General features: G+C 46.3%; 1 protein-coding gene across 1 annotated transcript in view; it reads left to right on the forward strand.

Moving 5' to 3' along the window:
• LOC134981122 (oocyte zinc finger protein XlCOF7.1-like) overlaps nt 1-17,627 on the forward strand; it is a 121,043-nt gene that overhangs the window by 103,034 nt on the left and 382 nt on the right. The window lies entirely within an intron of this gene.

Consider the following 17,627-nt stretch of genomic DNA (forward strand, 5'->3'; position numbering starts at 1 on the left):
GAACTGGAGTTCCCATGACTTGGCATCTCCTCATTACAGGCCTGTGGGATGCTTGCTCCAGGCTTACTGGGCAAGTTCTCCAAAATGGGTTAAACATCCCAGAAAGTGCTGCTTAAAGAGGCAGATTAAGAGGTGTTGGGTGGAACTGCCTTAGGCTCTACAGGCACAGATGGGCTTTCTGGCTTGTCTACTCCTTCCACTGCAAGTCCTGAGAAACCCTGTTGACTCAATGGAAACTCTGATCCAAAGAGGCCTGTCGGACTGGAAGCTAAGTATGAAGACCCCAGTCAATGATTGTACCAACTAAACCTCCGATAGCATTCAACCCTAAACTTCCAAAAGAAGGAGCTGGGAAGAACTGCTGTGGGATATAGTATGAGCCACCAGCAAGTGATCCAAGGATTTCGTACTGACCACCATCACTTTGCGTCAGTAAAGGGATGAATGCAAATGGTAAGACGTTCAGGGGAGTATACCATCAGCCAAGCTTCTTACTTGTCACTGTCACACCAATATCTTCTGGGCTTGGCAAGAAACGTAAATAATGCCAGGTAGATTAACACAATTGCCAGTGATCAGCAGGGGAACCTACAAGCAGGGCCTGTGTGCACTATCCACAGATAAACTTCACTTTTTGGAAGGCAGCTGTTTCAAACAATTGCATTTATTGTTTTTTTTTTTTTGGGCCTGAATATAATTAAATCATCTCCCCTTATGCCTAACGGAAGGCATGCTCTGTTTTCAACAAATAACATCTATCCATGACCGTTTCGATTAAAAAAACCTGAACCTGCTAGATGCAACATAAGGCTCACACAATTGGACACATCTTTCCTTGCAGCACTATCACATGGTGGGCTCCACTTCACCCACACTTCCAGGTCTGGTAATAATAAACGAGGTGGGGTTGGAATATTACGGTCCAAATTTTTTATACGCACAGTTCTACCACTGGTTCCATCACTCACATTTACTACATTTGAATTACATTCTATTAGGATTTTCACCTCATTCTCTCTGCTTGTTGCTGCTATCGCCTACCTGGGTAAATCAAAAGGTTTTTGGAAGATTTTTCTGTCTGGCTCCCTCAATTCTTATCCTCTGACATCTGCACCATCATTATGGGCATTTCAATATCGCTATTGATAGTCCACTATCTCTTCATGCCTCCAAATTACTCTGTCTAACCTCCCCTCTTGGTCTTTCCCAATGGACTGACTCCTCTACTCATCAGGAGGGCCACTGACTTGATCTTTTATTCACCAAACAATGCTCTATGTCTGAATTCACGAACACTCATTTCCGTCTATCAAATCACAACCTTATCACCTGCATGCTTTCCTCCATTACTTCAAACTCAATGTCACTGAAGTCTACCAAACCTCCTTAAACCCACAGAAATACTAATGCTATCAATTTTCAATAACTATCCACCTCGCTGCTACTACTATTCTCATCTATTTCTACATTCACCCCTCCTGAGACTACTGTATCACACCTTAATCAAACGCTAAGTGTCTACACCTACTCATCACACTCCACATAGACTTAGATGTCAACCGTGGCACTCTAAAACCACAAGACCCCTACAAAAAGTTTCACGGAAAGTAGAATGTCAGTGGCGTAAATCTCGTAGTTCAAGTGACTTCCTCACATATAAGACAGTGTACCACTCTTATCGTAATGCTCTGGACACTGCCAAACAAACATATTTCCAAACTCTCATTTCTGCTCAAGCCTCTTACCCCAAGCAACTTTTTAATACATTAAACCAATCCCACCAGCTACTATGCATGCACAAGATCTTGCTTCCTATTTCTAGGTAGAGATTCCTCAATTTTATCGGGGGTTTATTCTGCACAAGACTTGGAAGGTGAGAGAATGATACTAAGACCAACTATTATAAGAGGTAACAGAGAAGAGTCCCATACATGTAACTCAGGGTTGGTGGTGCTCCCCAGGAATTTTGGGTAATACTAGATAGATCAAAACAGGGTACCATCCCTAGAAGAGGTTGGGAGAGATACCAACCTTTCCCAACCTCTTGGCAGGACGGTACCCTACTTTGATCTTCCTATTACAAGGACAATATTGATAAGATTCAAAATGAAATCGTATATTCTTCCACAGCCAGTGACCTGCTCAATTCCCTTCCAGAACCCTCTAGCACCTTCTTTTCATTTGATCCCACAACTGAAGATGAAGTATCTGCATTCTTCTCATCTGCGTACTCTACTACCTCTCCTCTTGATCCTATACCAGTGTTTCCCAACCTCAGTCCTCAAGGCACACTAACAGTCCTGGTTTTAGTGATATCCAGGCTTCCGCACAGGTGACTTAATTAGTACCTCAGTTATTTTGATTTAACCATCTGTGCTGAAGCCTGGATATCACTAAAACCTGCACTGTTGGTGTGCCTTGAGGACCGTGGTTGGGAATGCCTGTCCTATACCCTCACAAGTAAAGCTCTGTCTCCTGTGCTCATCCCAACCTTAACTAAAATTTGTAATCTCTCTCGCCTGGTATATTTCCATCCCTGTTTAAACATGCAGTGATTACTCCCATTCTGATAAAACTAAATTCTGACCCTAACTCTCGCAAATTACTGTCCCACCTCCCATGCCCCTCCAAGCTACTTGAGAGACTTTCCTACACTCGCCTTACACACTTTAACTCACACAACTTATTGGACAGACTTCAGTCAGGCTTTTCGTGCCAAACACTCCACAGAAACAGAACTGACTAAGGTAGTGAATGATCAATGGAACAAGCTGTTATATAAGAAACTGTTAGCATTGAGCGTCCATTCCTAAACATGTGACGCACACCCAGGAACTGCCTTTTAACATTAACGCTCTTTTTACCACATTTTGAGCATACATAGCAAGTCTTTGTGGTCTTGATAGAGAAAGGATAGGAGAACAAAAGGCAAGAGATTTCTCAAAGTAGGTGTAGAACTTCTGATTTCCACCACATAGGGGTTACTGCACCTGGTATTCCCAGGTGGTCTCCCATCCAGGTACTAACTAGGCCTGCCACTGATTAACTTCCAAGATCAGAATTTGCAATCTAACCTGAATCAGGCTCAAAGTGTTAATTACGGCTCTATGAGATATTACAGCAACTGATTACACCCTCCATGTAAAAATGTTATTCTCATCTTGGCTTATTCAAATCATTTTAGAATACCCCACCAAAGGATGGATATTTTGTCTTATCTTCTGTCTATAATCTACGATAACTGACTCCACCACCGACTAATATAAATGACACTGTACATTACAGCCTATCTTCACAAATTGTCGGTACTAGACACATACTCCGCTGGGAGTTCTGTCCATCATGGATTGTATATGTCAATTCTCTTTTGATGTAAGGGAAGAGAGATTGCTTGGAGAAAGTATTTTGTCCAATCATTCCTGAGTATGCCCATAAAACCTACACAATACTGCTTGGTGTTCCAGATCTCCAAGCTTCAAACAGTAACAGAGATGAGAGAATCCACCCCTGCTTCAACGACCCAAGGACCCCATAGTGTAACCTTACATTCAATCCATTCTGGTTTGGGAGGGTTAAAATACTTCCAAGTGTGGGTGCTGAGAGTGAACGGCAGTGGGCTTAAATATGAGAAACACTCCACAGATAGGATCTATGGGAAGAGGCCTCACTTCCATACCATCGTTCAAAACTACAGGTGATCTGAACAGATTTTTTTTTTTTTTTTGTTTTGTTTCTAGAAGTTATGGTGTGATCTTTAAAAAAAACCGAATATACTTTTGTACCTTTTTTGTAATTATAAGCTTTGAAGATATTCTTGAAAAAATACTTATAGTTCTGGTTCTGTGTTTAAAACCCAAGACCTCAAGTGGACTATGTTACCTATTTTTCTAAGTACAGTGCATCCGGAACGTAATCACAGCGCTTCACTTTTTCCACATTTTGTTGTTACAGACTTATTGCAAACTGGAATCAATTAATTTTCTCCTCAAAATTCTACACAGAATACCCCATAATGACAACGTGAAAAGTTTGAAATTTTTGCAAATTAAAAATAAAAAACAAGAAATCACATGTACAAAAGTATTCACAGCCTTTGCTCAATAATTTGTTGATGCACCTTTGGTAGCAATTACAGCCTTAAGTCTTTTTGAATATGATGCCACAAGCTTGGCACACCTATCTTTGGGCAGTTTCGCCCATTCCTCTTTGCAGCACTGCTCAAGCTCCATCAGGTTGGATGGGAAGCGTCAGTGCACAGCCATTTTCAGATCTCTCCAGAAATGTTCAATCGGATTCAAGTTTGGGCTCTGGCTGGGCCACTCAAGGACATTCACAGAGTTGTCCTGAAGCCACTCCTTTGATATCTTGGCTGTGTGCTTAGGGTCATTGTCCTGCTGAAAGAAGAACCGTCACCCCAGTCTGAGGTCGAGCACTTTGGAGCAGGTTTTCATCCAGGATGTCTCTGTACAGTGCTGCATTTATATTTCCCTCTATCCTGACTAGTCCCGCTGAAAAACATACCCAAAACATGATGCTGTCATCACCATGCTTCACTGTAGGGATGGTATTGGCCTGGTGATGAGTGGTGCCTGGTTTCCTCCAAACAGGACACCTGGCATTCACGCCAGAGTTTTCAATCTTTGTCTCATCAGACCAGAGAATTCCGTTTCTCATGGTCTGAGAGTCCTTCAGGTGCATTTTGGCAAAGTCTAGGCTAGCTGCCATGTGCTTTTTACTAAGGAGTGGCTTTCATCTGGCCACTCTACCATACAGGCCTGATTGGTGGATTTCTACAGAGATGGTTGTCCTTCTAGAAGGTTCTCTTCTCTCCACAGAGGAATGCTGTAGCTCTGACAGAGTGACAATCATGTTCTTGGTCACCTCCCTGAGCTCAGGTACAGGAAAATATCTGCTGCTTTGAAGGTCCCAATGAGCACAGTGGCCTCCATCATCTGTAAATGGAAGAAGTTCGGAACCACCAGGACTTATTATTCCATTTTGAAATAAGGCTGTAACCTAAAATGTGGAAAAACTGAAGCGCTGTGAATAGTTAAAAGATGCACTATAAATAATTGTTTGTGCGGGTGAGGGCTGAAGCTTGCCTGGGTATTCTCAAAAAAAATAATAATTCACTTTAGTTGGTGGCAGTGACCGTGTTGATTACCCACACATGCTGAGGTAACCAGTAAATGTCACAGGGCGATTCTCAGATTGGCGTATCTGGAGGATTGGCTCGCAGGATCTTTACACGAAGTGTGTCTAGATACTACTTGTTTTATATACAGAATGCGCAGCTGCAGCAGACGTACAATAACTCAAAACTTGAGGCACAAATCAGTGTGAAATATTTTATTTAACATGATAAAATACAGTAAGATGACAATCCATTCTGCAGCATCTCCATGTAACAGATTTGGGAATGTATAAATGGGGAGTTAGTCTTGTATGGTAAACTGGGAATGGATCATTGTCAAACAAATGGAGCCAGCACGTAGGTCATATAGACAAGAGTTGTGCGTTTTTTTTCTCTGCACATTCCGCACACACTCAGGGACAAGATTCGCTCAGGCACGACAAATTAGCACATTAGAGATTAAGACTTGGGGGGGGGGGGGGGGGGGGACTGTAAAAAATAAGATTTTACTTACCGATAAATCTATTTCTCGTAGTCCGTAGTGGATGCTGGGGACTCCGTCAGGACCATGGGGATTAGCGGCTCCGCAGGAGACAGGGCACAAAAATAAAGCTTTAGGATCAGGTGGTGTGCACTGGCTCCTCCCCCTATGACCCTCCTCCAAGCCTCAGTTAGGATACTGTGCCCGGACGAGCGTACACAATAAGGAAGGATTTTGAATCCCGGGTAAGACTCATACCAGCCACACCAATCACACCGTACAACTTGTGATCTGAACCCAGTTAACAGTATGACAACGTAGGAGCCTCTGAACAGACGGCTCACAACAAGAACAACCCGATTTTTTTGTAACAATAACTATGTACAAGTATTGCAGACAATCCGCCCTTGGGATGGGCGCCCAGCATCCACTACGGACTACGAGAAATAGATTTATCGGTAAGTAAAATCTTATTTTCTCTAACGTCCTAGTGGATGCTGGGGACTCCGTCAGGACCATGGGGATTATACCAAAGCTCCCAAACGGGCGGGAGAGTGCGGATGACTCTGCAGCACCGAATGAGAGAACTCCAGGTCCTCTTTAGCCAGGGTATCAAATTTGTAGAATTTTACAAACGTGTTCTCCCCCGACCACGTAGCTGCTCGGCAGAGTTGTAATGCCGAGACCCCTCGGGCAGCCGCCCAGGATGAGCCCACCTTCCTTGTGGAATGGGCCTTGACAGATTTAGGCTGTGGCAGGCCTGCCACAGAATGTGCAAGTTGAATTGTGCTACAAATCCAACGAGCAATCGTCTGCTTAGAAGCAGGAGCACCCAGCTTGTTGGGTGCATACAGTATAAACAGCGAGTCAGATTTTCTGACTCCAGCCGTCCTTGAAATATATATTTTCAATGCCCTGACAACGTCCAGCAACTTGGAATCCTCCAAATCGCTAGTAGCCGCAGGCACCACAATAGGCTGGTTCAGGTGAAACGCTGACACCACCTTAGGCAGAAAATGAGGACGCGTCCGCAGTTCTGCCCTGTCCGAATGGAAAATCAGATATGGGCTTTTATACGATAAAGCCGCCAATTCTGACACTCTCCTGGCTGAAGCCAGGGCCAGTAGCATGGTTACTTTCCATGTAAGATATTTCAAATCCGCCGATTTGAGTGGCTCAAACCAATGGGATTTGAGAAAATCCAAAACTACATTAAAGTCCCACGGAGCCACTGGGGGCACAACCGGGGGCTGTATATGTAGTACTCCTTTTACAAAAGTCTGGACTTCAGGAACTGAAGCCAATTCTTTCTGGAAGAAAATCGACAGGGCCGAAATTTGAACCTTAATGGACCCCAACTTGAGGCCCATAGACAATCCTGTGTGCAGGAAATGTAGGAATCGACCCAATTGAAATTCCTCCGTGGGGGCCTTCCTGGCCTCACACCACGCAACATATTTTCTCCAAATGCGGTGATAATGTTGTGCAGTCACCTCCTTCCTGGCTTTAACCAGTGTAGGAATGACCTCTTCTGGAATGCCTTTTTCCCTTAGAATTCGGCGTTCAACCGCCACGCCGTCAAACGCAGCCGCGGTAAGTCTTGGAATAGACACGGTCCCTGCTGAATCAGGTCCCGTCTTAGAGGTAGAGGCCACGGATTTTCCGTGAGCATCTCCTGAAGTTCCGGGTACCAAGTTCTTCTTGGCCAATCCGGAGCCACGAGTATCGTTCTTACTCCCCTTTGCCGTATAATTCTCAGTACTTTGGGTATGAGAGGCAGAGGAGGAAACACATACACTGACTGAAACACCCACGGTGTTACCAGAGCGTCCACAGCTATTGCCTGAGGGTCTCTTGACCTGGCGCAATACCTGTCCAGTTTTTTGTTGAGGCGAGACGCCATCATATCCACCTTTGGTTTTTCCCAACGGTTCACAATCATGTGGAAGACTTCTGGATGAAGTCCCCACTCTCCCGGGTGTAGATCGTGTCTGCTGAGGAAGTCTGCTTCCCAGTTGTCCACTCCCGGAATGAACACTGCTGACAGTGCTATCACATGATCTTCCGCCCAGCGAAGAATCCTTGCAGCTTCTGCCATTGCTCTCCTGCTTCTTGTGCCGCCCTGTCTGTTTACGTGGGCGACTGCCGTGATGTTGTCCGACTGGATCAACACCGGCTGACCCTGAAGCAGGGGTTTTGCCAGGCTTAGAGCATTGTAAATCGCTCTTAGCTCCAGTATATTTATGTGAAGAGACATCTCCAGGCTTGACCATACTCCCTGGAAGTTTCTTCCCTGTGTGACCGCTCCCCAGCCTCTCAGACTGGCATCCGTGGTCACCAGGACCCAGTCCTGTATGCCGAATCTGCGGCCTTCTAACAGATGAGCACTCTGCAACCACCACAGAAGAGACACCCTTGTCCGTGGCGATAAGGTTATCCGCTGATGCATCTGCAGATGCGATCCGGACCATTTGTCCAGCAGATCCCACTGAAAAGTTCGTGCGTGGAATCTGCCGAATGGGATTGCTTCGTAAGAAGCCACCATCTTTCCCAGGACTCTTGTGCATTGATGCACAGACACTTTTCCTGGGTTTAGGAGGTTCCTGACAAGTTCGGATAACTCCTTGGCTTTCTCCTCCGGAAGAAACACCTTTTTCTGAACCGTGTCCAGAATCATTCCCAGGAACAGCAGACGTGTTGTCGGGGTCAACTGAGATTTTGGAAAATTCAGAATCCACCCGTGTTGTTGCAGCACTACTTGGGTTAGTGCTACTCCGTCCTCCAGCTGTTCTCTGGACCTTGCCCTTATCAGGAGATCGTCCAAGTAAGGGATAATTAATACGCCTCTTCTTCGCAGAAGAATCATCATTTCGGCCATTACCTTGGTAAAGACCCGAGGTGCCGTGGACAATCCAAACGGCAGCGTCTGAAACTGATAATGACAGTTTTGCACCACGAACCTGAGGTACCCTTGATGTGAAGGGCAAATTGGGACATGCAGGTAAGCATCTTTTATGTCCAGGGACACCATAAAGTCCCCTTCTTCCAGATTCGCTATCACTGCTCTGAGTGATTCCATCTTGAACTTGAATTTTTGTATGTACAGGTTCAAAGATTTCAGATTTAGAATAGGTCTTACCGAGCCGTCCGGCTTCGGTACCACAAATAGCGTGGAGTAATACCCCTTTTCCTGTTGTAGGAGGGGTACCTTGACTATCACCTGCTGAGAAAACAGCTTGTGAATGGCTTCCAATACCGTCGCCCTGTCTGAGGGAGACGTTGGCAAAGCAGACTTTAGGAACCGGCGAGGGGGAGACTTCTCGAATTCCAACCTGTAACCCTGAGATACTACCTGCAGGATCCAGGGGTCCACCTGTGAGCAAGCCCACTGCGCGCTGAAATTCTTGAGTCGACCCCCCACCGTTCCTGAGTCCGCTTGTAAAGCCCCAGCGTCATGCTGAGGGCTTTGCAGAACCCGCGGAGGGCTTCTGTTCCTGGGAAGGAGCTGCTTGCTGCCCTCTCTTACCCTTTCCTCTGCCTCGGGGCAGATATGACTGTCCTTTTGCCCGCTTCTTATAGGACCGAAAGGACTGCGGCTGAAAAGACGGTGTCTTTTTCTGTTGGGAGGGGGTCTGAGGTAAAAAGGTGGATTTCCCGGCAGTTGCCGTGGCCACCAAATCCGATAGACCGACGCCAAATAATTCCTCCCCTTTATACGGCAATACTTCCATATGCCGTTTGGAATCCGCATCACCTGACCACTGTCGTGTCCATAAACTTCTTCTGGCAGATATGGACATCGCACTTACTCTCGATGCCAGAGTGCAAATATCCCTCTGAGCATCTCACATATAAAGAAAAGCATCCTTTAATTGCTCTAAAGTCTGTAAAATACTGTCCCTATCCAGGGTATCAATATTTTCAGTCAGGGAATCCGACCAGACCACCCCAGCACTGCACATCCAGGCTGAGGCGATGGCTGGTCGCAGTATAACACCAGTATGTGTGTATATACTTTTTAGGGTAGTTTCCAGCCTCCTATCAGCTGGATCCTTGAGGGCGGCCGTATCAGGAGACGGTAACGCCACTTGTTTTGATAAGCGTGTGAGTGCCTTATCCACCTTAGGGGGTGTTTCCCAGCGCGCCCTAACCTCTGGCGGGAAAGGGTATAATGCCAATAACTTTTTTGAAATTAGCACTTTTCTATCTGGGTTAACCCACGCTTCATCACATACATCATTCAATTCCTCTGATTCAGGAAAAACTACAGGTAGTTTTTTCACCCCCCACATAATACCCCTTTTTGTGGTACTTGTAGTATCAGAGATATGCAAAGCCTCCTTCATTGCCGTGATCATATAACGTGTGGCCCTACTGGAAAATACGTTTGTTTCTTCACCGTCGACACTAGATTCAGTGTCCGTGTCTGGGTCTGTGTCGACCGACTGAGGTAAAGGGCGTTTTACAGCCCCTGACGGTGTCTGAGACGCCTGGGCAGGTACTAACTGGTTTTCCGGACGTCTCATGTCGTCAACTGATTTTTGTAATGTGCTGACATTATCACGTAATTCCATAAACAAAGCCATCCATTCCGGTGTCGACTCCCTGGGGGGTGACATCACCCTTACCGGCAATTGCTCTGCCTCCACACCAACATCGTCCTCATACATGTCGACACACACGTACCGACACACAGCAGACACACAGGGAATGCTCTATTGAAGACAGGACCCCACTAGCCCTTTGGGGAGACAGAGGGAGAGTTTGCCAGCACACACCCAAGCGCTATAATATATATGGGAACAACCCTATATAAGTGTTGTATCCTTATAGCAGCTTAAATATAGTAATATCGACAAAAAAAGTGCCCCCCCTCTCTGTTTTACCCTGTTTCTGTAGTGCAGTGCAGGGGAGAGTCCTGGGAGCCTTCCTCACAGCGGAGCTGAGCAGGAAAATGGCGCTGTGTGCTGAGGAGAATAAGCCCCGCCCCCTATTTCAGCGGGCTCTTCTCCGGAGTTTGTGAGATCTGGCAGGGGTTAAATACATCCATATAGCCTCAAGGGCTATATGTGATGTATTTTTTAGCCATAAAAAGGTATTATACATTGCTGCCCAGGGCGCCCCCCCAGCGCCCTGCACCCTCCGTGACCGCTGTGTGAAGTGTGCTGACAACAATGGCGCACAGCTGCAGTGCTGTGCGCTACCTCAGGAAGACTGAAAAGTCTTCTGCCGCCTGCTTCTGGACCTCTTCCATCTTCGGCATCTGCAAGGGGGGTCGGCGGCGCGGCTCCGGGACCGGACTCCATGGCTGGGCCTGTGTTCGATCCCTCTGGAGCTAATGGTGTCCAGTAGCCTAAGAAGCCAATCCATCCTGCACGCAGGTGAGTTGACTTCTCTCCCCTAAGTCCCTCGATGCAGTGAGCCTGTTGCCAGCAGGACTCACTGAAAATAAAAAAACTTTTTCTAAGCAGCTCTTTAGGAGAGCCACCTAGATTGCACCCTGCTCGGACGGGCACAAAAACCTAACTGCGGCTTGGAGGAGGGTCATAGGGGGAGGAGCCAGTGCACACCACCTGATCCTAAAGCTTTATTTTTGTGCCCTGTCTCCTGCGGAGCCGCTAATCCCCATGGTCCTGACGGAGTCCCCAGCATCCACTAGGACGTTAGAGAAATAGGATTTTGGTACTTACCAAATAAATCCTTTTCTTTGAATCCATAGGGGGCACTGGAGTACTCTTAGGACGGGGCGTAGCCGGAAATGGCACATTTCAATATTTAAATTAGTAACTGGTCACCCCCTCCATACTCCCATAAACCCTTCAGTATTTTTACTGAGCCGAACAGGAGTGACAGAGAGGATGAACCATAGAGAATTGCATATAATATAACGGTCAACAGAAAAGTTGACACCTTAACCTAAATTAGAACGGTCAACACTAAAGTTGACACATAACGTAACTGACAACTAAACAGTTGACACCATAATAGATATCACCGTAACAACGTATCCATTGGTGATAATGTGTTCCCATAAGATCCACTGAGCTTACTACAAGACAGGTAAAACTGCTCTGGGTGGGCGTCCAGTGCCCCCTATGGATTCAAAGAAAAGGATTTACCTGGTAAGTACCAAAATCCTATTTTCTTTTTCATCCACTAGGGGTCACTGGAGTACTCTTGGGACGTACCAAAGTTCCCCCTTGGGCGGGAGAGCTGTGTGGCACCTGTAACACTAGACGGCCAAAGCAAGATGCCGTAAACCTATTAACATGTAACAGCACACAAACGTGTGCACTGATGACCATGCACTCATGACCTTGTAGCAGCGCGTGTTGTTTCATATAAACTTCTCAACCTGCTGCCCATGACGTTCCCAAAGAACGTGTGGAATGATCTGACACTGATGTAGGCGGTTTTAGCCTGCCTATGACTTTCCGAAGAACGTGTGGAATGGCCTGACACTGATGTAGGTGGTTGTCGTCTATTATGAAGTTAAGACTGACGTATAGTATAAGGTCTGCTTGGAAGCTGGCTAAGCTATCTTAACTACCTTATAGAGAACAAACAATGTAATTGTTTAACGTACAATTGATGTTTGGCTACATAAACGCGTAGTGCGCTACCATATCTAAAGTAGCTTAAGTTCCTGAACCTACTGATAACCCAGGAACTACGATTGAGTAAGTGATGTGTAACATCTTCGGTAGGAAAACGGAATTCGTGCGAAGTTCCGCTCTATGATTATAAAACACCAGATACGGTGGCTTGCATGACAAGGCACCCAATGTAGAACACGCCTTGCTGAGGCCAAGGCTAAGAGAAACTGTTTTCCAAGTGAGAAACTTAACCTCCACTTGATATAAGGGTTCAAAATATGAAGACTGTAAAAAAATTAAAAAAATTTAACCAGATTCAAGGCCCATGGCGCTGTAGGTGGTATAAATGGAGGTTGTACTCTGAGGACACCTTACTGGAAAGTAAGTACAGTCGGCAAAAGAGCCAAACGCCTTTGCAGGTAAATTAAAAATGCCAAGACCTGCACCTTGAGTGTAGAAACGTAGTCCTCCACCTAATCCAGTCTGTAAAAATATGAAAAGACGGGATAATGAAAAAGATAATGTCAGAACTTCCGAGCTTCCCACCAACCTATATAGGCACGCCAAATTCTGTGATAATGAGCTGGCGTAACCGGCTTCCTAGCACTTAACATGGTTGGTAGAACAGATTGTGGCATGCCCTCCCTTCTTAAGAGGGCGGTGTCAACAGCCATCCCGTGAAGCGCCACCTCGCGAAATCGGGATAAAGGCACGGAACCTGTCGTAACAGGTGTGGACGTGGCAGGAGCAGTTAATAATCGGCTGCGAATAGGTTGCAGGGATCCGAGAACCATGCCCTCAGAGGACAATGAGGCGCCAGTAGTACGACCGTCGTGGATTCTGGTTTGTTTTGTTTTAGCAAGCGAGAAAGCAGCGTAAACGGTGGAAACAGCTGCACCAAGCTGTACGGCCACGCGATCATGAGAGCATCCACTGCCCCTGCCTTTGGAGCACTAGTTTTGGACACAGTCTGAGATGGTTGATGATTTTTGGCAAGATGCCATTAGATCCCCCTGTGGGTAACTGCACCGCTTGCCAACATCAGGGACGCTTCCAAATTGAATGCCCAGTTTCCTGGATGAAAATCCTGACTGCTGGGATAATCTGCCTCCCAGTTGTCCACTCCCAGAATGAACCTTGCCGACAATATCACTTGGTGATGCTCGGCCCAATTGAGGATTTGAGCACTTGTCACATTGCCATGCGACTTCGAAGTCCTCCTCGATCGCCGTCGCGTTGTCTGACTGCACGTGGACAGGCTGAGGCCGGAGCATGTGCACCGCTTGCCGCAGCGCGTTGTAAATTACCCGAGTTCCAGGAAATTTTATTGACAGCAATCTTCTGTGAAGTTGATAATTTGGGACCACAGCTTCCCAACCTCTGAGACTCACGTCCGTCTGAGAATTAGCCAATTCCAGACGCCGAACATTTTCCCTGCGGTGATTGTGTATTTGGAGCCACTAGAGTAGTGATAGTCCGGCCCTTGAAGACAACCGCACTATCTGATGAATCTGTAGATGCGTGCAATAACATCCAGGTGACAATGACATGAGCGAACTCTTGCAAACTGGAGTCCGTCGAAAGACGCCACCCTCCTTCCTAACAGTCGAATGCCGAAATGGATGGAGACTGGTCGTGGAATGTGTACTAACTGTACGCAAAGACAAACCCTTTGTGTGTTATGTTCAAACAGGTAAATCCGTTGATCCACGGAATCATTCCTATGCATGAATCCTTTGTTACGGAATGAGGCTTGATTACTTTAGGTTGACAATCCAACCGTGCTGAACGACGCCATTGTACGTTAGTAAGACACGTTGCAGGAATAAGCGTTGAGACAGAGCTTTGTTGAGCAGATTTGCAAAGCACGGAACTGTTATCAGTCTAAGGAATCTGAGATGAGCTATCATGACAGCCAGTACTTGTGACCACACGAGGCGCCGATACGAAGCCAAACGGTAGCGCCTGAAAGTGAAAATGATGTCTACTGCAAAACATAAGTAGGCTTGATGCGTCTAAGTACTGTTGTTTGTGGAAAGCCAGAACTACCAACTGCAGGTAGTTCTTTTGAATATGTAGTAAACTACGTACCGATAGACCTCTCTTAGGGTCAGTATCAAACTGAAGAACATCCTGCGTTTGTATCGCTGTCTGCAGATCCGCCGTCTTGTCTTCTGACCCAGGCAGACCTGAATTGCAATGGTAGAAGACAATCGACCTGTATTATGAAAGCTGAGAACCCAAAATTGCAGATTCACCCAACTGTGGACGCCCACAACTGACGATCGGTGATGGTCTGGAAACACATTATGGCACTTGCCTGTCAGTGGGCTTAGCGTCCTGTAAAAGCCACTGAAAACCTGGTTAACGATGCCTTGAAGTAGGCGGCAGTACCCTAACCGTATATGTGTTGACGACAATTAGTGGTTCGTTGAAACCACGTCTTCTACCACATATCCTGTATGTGGATGTTTTTGTAGCACGGCCTGAAAAGGATTGAGGTGTAAAGACTATATCCTGAGTATTCTAATCAGGAATTTGTGTAGACAATGGCAGGAAATTAGATGTTTGTCCAAGACAGGACAAAACCTGTAGCCAGTGTAAGGTAATGCTTCAGACTTCGTTCTGTTAAGAACATAGCGAAAGTGCACGTCGTGCCGCAACTAGTGAAGCTGAAAGGAAACTAAACTGGCCGACGTCCACAGAAGCTGTACCTAGATATTGAGCAGATTCACAAGTGTGATCAGCGAGAAGTATAAGGTGTTCTACTTGGAGGGCAAACGTGAACTGAATTGCCATGCCAATTCAGTCTTGTCAACCCAAAACCCGCACCAAAGCAGGGCTAAGCAACACCCCTACTGCTGTACCCAGGGCAAAGACGCGCTAGTATCCCCCAAAGAGGATCGGCTTGAGTACGTATTCGTCTGAGCTGCTTAGTAAGATATGCTGAATATGGAAAACACACCAGAGTTCCCTGTTTAGCCAGCATACCGCATTATCGGGAAACACAGTCTCCAGTTTTTGTTGAGAACCTGACGTACTGCCTGTTAATTATCAATGGCCGGCAGTGATATGAGGGCTGTCATTGAATAGACAGAAATCAACCTAGGTGAAACTGTCAATTTTTAAGACAAATAATAACAAATTTTCCCCAGGCAGTATACGCGTGGTATGTGCAGTCGTATTTGTTCGACATACTGTCTGAGACATTGCAGCGAAGCTGCTTGTTTACTTTACATTAGACGCACTCATTATGTGCACTGACCAGTAAGCCCAGAAGGACAGACCAGTACCGTGCTTAGTATCACATAAGGCAGGTGTGTATGAATCCACATTACAGTGCACGTGTTTAACCTACAATAGTGAAACTAGGTGTTCAAAACCAATAAAATAAAAATTCCTAACACCCCGGCTCCTCCAGAGTCCGAGTGTTGTAGTGCAGCCACTTCCTGGAAAGAAGCAGGAAGTAATGTTAAAATTGTGTCCGCCATGTGCTTGCCATTGCAAGATAAGTGTATTGATACATACTCATGATGTAGCCATATACAAAGACCTATATATATATATATATATATATATATATATATATACACAAACATACTTTTGGAAATATATATCCATAAATATACACACATCCATATAGATATACATATATACATCTTTACAGGTAACATAGCCTTACAGTGCCCAGCAGTCCTGAAAATCCCTGACCCCCTCACAGGCTTAATAGCCTGAGCTGTTTGCTGCCCTAAACGCAGATTAGTTATGGGGCCTCCCTGCGGGCATTACTCACCCCCCCCCCTCTCCCCGCGATCTCCCTTCTCAGAGACGGACCGCGGCAGCAGTGAGAGCTGTCCGCGGTCAGCCTTTCACCTCTCCCCCCGCTGCATTCAGAGCCGCTGGAGCCGCCGTTCGCGGCTCCGGAGCTCTGGCGGGTAGCGGCTAGCAGAAGCTAACCGCGGGAGGGGGGGGGGGGGGGAAGCGGCGTCCAGGGACTGGGGAGCGCGGGTATGGGAGCGGACGGCCGGCGCCCAGTGGCGGCTGCTGTGCAGTCCGCGGCTGGGCAGGAGGGTGCACGGTATATAGTGTATATAAAAAATAAGATAATGTCCCCACATAGCGCCCCTCACCCCCTGCATATAACACAAGTGAGCGGCGGCAGTGTGAGCTGCCTAATCGCTCATTACCTGTACCAGGGGAGGCTATCACGGGCTTCTGAACTAAGCACGGTCCAGCTTCTCTGTGCAGCCTGAGGCTGCAATCAGCTCTGCTGATTGTGGTCAATGGCGGGGCCCTTTTCATGGGCACCGGCAGACCATCTGCTGCTCTTCTGCAGCACCCACCATCCCGGACCCAACTTCTCTGATAAGTTGGGAAGGGAGTGGGTAGAAAAAACTAAAAATAAACTTGCTTGAAGAATCGAAGGACAATCCTGTCCAATGTACCTTCCGACTAGAGGCACAGAAAAATACTAGAGAGTTTATGGAGGGGGTGACCAGTTACTAATTTAAATATTTAAATGTGCCATTTCCGGCTACGCCCCGTCCATATCCTAAGAGTACTCCAGTGACCCCTAGTGGATGAAAAAGAAACAAAGCTACCACATACTGCTCCTTCAACAAAGACCCACCGGGATGCCTATCTGCATGGTTTCAGGAACACATTGGATGCAGGGCAGACACTAGAATCAATCAGGGTTGTAACAGGAAGTTTCATATTGTAGTTCAGAGAGCAGCAACATGTGTTTAGATTAACAAAAACTCATAAAACCAGCTCAAATCACTCACCTCTATTCTCACGAATGCACCTGTCAGAGCTCAAAAAGGTTTAATAAATTACTGATTGTACTTGATTGACAGCTAATGTAATCATTCAACTGTCAATTATCTCCTGAGCATTTACCTAATCAAGCGCATCTGTTACTTCATGACTTCTGCTGACACCAAAACAGGAACCTCTTCATTTCTACATGTGCCACCACTGCTGGGTGCCAGACATCTTGAATGCAGTCTGTGGTTGCACTCTCTCTTCATATGCATTTCCTATATATAAAGTTTGGCAAAAGAATCAAGGTCTGAACCCCCAAACAAGTGTCAAGCGCATCCAAATCTGCTGTATTTCCAATAACATTGAGGCCCACGTGCATTCTTTGCTTTTCTAAATGTCGAGACACTAACATCCTTTGTTACTCCAGTGACTTCTGAGACGCATATGCATCCTCCAACAACCTAACAATTGCATTAAATGGTGGGGTCCTGTGACGCAACTTCCTCACACTGATGTTCCATTAATGTCACAAACACCCTCTCCTCATCTTGTAGTTCAGCAGCGTCATACATTAGGGTCCATTGGTACTTCAGCGACATCAAAACGCAAAAAGGCACAATACATCCTGCAGTGCCTCAGCAGCATCAAA

Source organism: Pseudophryne corroboree, chromosome 12 (assembly GCF_028390025.1).
Source record: "Pseudophryne corroboree isolate aPseCor3 chromosome 12, aPseCor3.hap2, whole genome shotgun sequence".
NCBI classification, from domain to species: Eukaryota; Metazoa; Chordata; class Amphibia; order Anura; family Myobatrachidae; genus Pseudophryne; species Pseudophryne corroboree.